The sequence below is a fragment of the Chanodichthys erythropterus genome, chromosome 21 (genome assembly GCF_024489055.1).
Source record: "Chanodichthys erythropterus isolate Z2021 chromosome 21, ASM2448905v1, whole genome shotgun sequence".
Lineage (NCBI taxonomy): Eukaryota > Metazoa > Chordata > Actinopteri > Cypriniformes > Xenocyprididae > Chanodichthys > Chanodichthys erythropterus.
This window is the reverse complement of record NC_090241.1, coordinates 37,359,747-37,363,556: the sequence shown is the minus strand read 5'-3', so window position 1 is coordinate 37,363,556 and position 3,810 is coordinate 37,359,747.

Genomic DNA, 3,810 nt, shown 5'->3' with positions numbered 1-3,810 from the left:
AATCGATTAGAGTCTCAAGTGCTTTTTTCTTCAGTAACATCGCTGTTCTTCATCATGTCTGAAGTGTGTTTGAATCAGGTGATTAATAGAGGCAACGTCAACACTACATCTATTGATCAATCATTTCAAACCCAACAAACTTCTGTCATGTCCAAATACTTTTAGGTCTATATTTTGATACACACACACACAGATAGAGAGAGAAACGTGTTAGTAAGGGGGAGACAGACGCCAGGCTGGTTTGGAAAAGACTCTGAAGAGAGCTGTGGTTTTGCGGGAGTGTGACGAGACATGGCAAGAAGAAAGAGAGAAAACACTGATGAGGGCAGAAAGGACTGGGTAAATGAAGAAAAGACATTACTTGAGAAGCCCGATTGTTTAAAATATAAAGATTTGTTTTGAGAGAATATCTCAAGACATTGCATTTATTTTTCTAATCCTATGGGAGAAAAATGAACAAATATTTTTCTAAAGTAAATGCATCTTGATTTAAAGATATTTACAGATTTTTTTTTTTTCATTTCATTGCATGAAAAGTATGTACCAAGAAACTGAACATGTGCTTGTGTGCATTTCTTATGCTGACTTGTTTGGAATTACGTGTGTGTGTGTGTGTGTGTGTGTGTCTCATTAGGCTGTGAGAGGTTGGAGCTGCAGCAGGCCGTCTACTCTCACCGCAGCCTTTGATGGGGTTCAATCAGCGCCACATGAGACGGAGGAGAGATGAAGTGGAGAATGGAGGGAAAAGATGTGGGATGAAAAGTAGGAGCGATATATATATAAATATAAGGAAGGGGGATTCTGGGAGTGGGCAGAATCGTTTGCATCATGATGAAATTCAGGACATTAGGATCTATTGCTTGGTCTGTTCTCACTTTTTTTGGTCCATTTCTTGTTAATTAGAGTTATTATTTACATTTAATTTTGTTGACAGGCATTTTCTTAAAGTAATTTGAGTAATTTATGATATTATTTAAAAAAAAGAAAAAAGAAATAGCGATTGTTTCTTAGACTATTCCATTTGCCTTCGTTATAGAAGGTCATTTTAGGAAAAAAGTTTCTAAATAGAACCCTATGGGTTCTTGACTCAATATGAAAGAGCCCTTTATGCCAAAACAGGTTCTATATAAGGAGAAATTGTCTGCGTAATACCAAAGTCCCTTTAAGACAAGTCATTTCACCCAGTGGCCATCTTGTAAACGCCTCTCAGACATGCAAATGCAGCTTCTATCTCTTTAAATAAGGAAACATCAAATTCTCCAAAGCTGTTCACAAAGCTTTTGATTAAATTTCATATTTGAAATCAGCAATGAAATCTGACAACAACTGTCCTATATTTTTTGTTTCTTAACGTTCAAATCATGACAAAAAACGGCATTTCAAGCTAATGCGCAATTATAAATGCGCGGAAGCATGTGTCCGACTGTTTCTAAAGGAACCGGAGCTTCTAACGGCCGCTGCAGTGACGCGATGACTTTACCAATCAGCAAATGGCTCTTATTTAGAAGGCGGGACTTATTCCACCATTTTGCGCATTGCACTTTCTCCCATTCATAATAATACGAGTGCACCGTCTTAATATAAAGTCTTTGGTAATATTTTTATGTTTAACAGGTTTTTTCTAGTGATAAAGCATGTGTACGACCATAACATTTCATTGCAATTAAAAATGAATTAAAACTAAATGAAATAAAACAATATCCATAAAATGATCCCATGATGGAACCCCTAATAGGTCCTAAATATGAAGCAGCTGACGGAATAGAAACTTTTCTTATCTTGATAAGTACCAGTAGTGCCACTATTCCATGTAGACTGAGCTCATAAAACATGATTTTACAGTAAATGCTAGTTTTAGTTTCAGTACAGCGTTGCAGGCCAAACAGTCACATGTACAAATCCACCATCTGATTATTCAGAAGCTCTGTTTTGTAAATGTGATAATTATACGCTGCAAAAATCCCCTCGCACAAAGGAAACGCATCATTTTGTTTGAACACCGAATCACGCCCTCAAATAACTCATATTCAATAAGTTCACCTGACTGCATCGCTTCATCAGTGATAATTTATGGCGAGCCATCCTGTGTCGTCTCGTCATCTGCGCTCGTGTATGCGTGCGTACGTACATGTGTGAGTCTCTTCGCCACCGTTGTACAGATGTGACCGCAGTGAACCGTGCTCCCCCGTTTCTTTCCACAACAAAGACCAATTAAACAGCGCTGCCTCGCAGCCGACCGCCAGCCGCACTTCCACAAACACGAAGAGCAGTTTAAAACCAGAGCTGGAGCGAGGGGCCTCCGCTGATTCAAACCAGCCCCTCGGGCTCGGCCAAATCTGCCTGCCTTACTCTTTAAATTAGTCCCATATTATGTCTGATTGTTTAGGAAGCACTTACAAACTTACTAAAGAGCAGTTAGCTCAAAAAATCTATCAAATAATTACAGGTCACTGGAAGAATATTGTTTAAGCCTGCTGTGAGTGAACGGGAAACATGGATGAATAAAGATAATGTTTAGTGTGACTTCAATAACACAAGCTGGATTTTCACATTTTTCAGACTTTCAAGTGTGGTGTTTGTTGACATTTAAATCTAAAAACAAGTGTCAGAAAAGTAAAAAGGGTGACTCAGTGATCCATTAATGTACTAAAAACATATTTAAATCAGTTCATGTGAGTACAGTGGCTCAATATTAATATTATAAAGCCACGAGAATATTTTTGGTGCGCCAAAAAACAAAATAACGACTTATATAGTGATGGCCGATTTCAAAACGCTGCTTCAGGAAGCTTCGGAGCGTTATGAATCTTTTGTGTCGAATCATGCTGAATCGAACTGCTGAAATCACGTGGCTTTGGCGCTCCGAACCGCTGATTCGACACACTGATTCAAAGTAAGGCACATAAAAACACACACAAATACATAAACTCGCAAATAATCTAACTGTACGCAAATTATATGTAACACTGTGATTGGCTGTTTGCGTTCATTTCCATGGTAAGCGCGCGCAGGCGTCGTCTCGCTGTTTTTTGCGTCCATCAATCAGACTGTGATGCGTGTTAACGGTCATCAATATCGTAAATCGTAAAAAGTTTTTCATATTTTCATTTTTGTTTTAAATGTAGGCCTTTGTATATTTATAACACTGTACTTAGTATTATATTACCTTTGCATCAATTTACAAAAAATAACTATTTAACGCTGTTTCTAATACAGCGTCTATGGTGACGGTAAAAATGACATTTCTCTCTTTTGATCGCCGCTATCTCTATTTTTTTCCTCTTTTTGAAAGTTGTGAAAACAGTATTGTGGAGTTTTTTCTTTTACTATTTGTGCAAATGGAAACACAAAAAATATGTTTAATGAAGTCTCTCATTCACCGCTATAAAATGTTCCCAATAATGACGACTTTCGCTTCTGAGAAACCCGGAAATGTGAAAAAGGAAGCCAATTTCCGCCACATAAGAAAGAAAGTGCTTTGGTAAAGTTTCATCCCGACATAAACAGTCGAAATTATTACATACTAAGACAACATAATTTTGACTTAACTCATAATTTCTTTTTTTATGTCATAATTATGATTTACAAAAAAATGATTGTGAAATGAATAATAGTGTGTGACTATTGAGTCATGCAGACACAGCGTGGTAAACATGGTAAAGTCAAGTAGCTCATGAATATTGATGAAGAAATTAACATTTGAACTATTAGAAATGTAAGTTCTGCTAGGAGAAGACGTAGCTAATGTTTATGAAATTATGGTACACAGATTCCAGTTATGAATGTGAGAGTCTATACCCATAACACTTT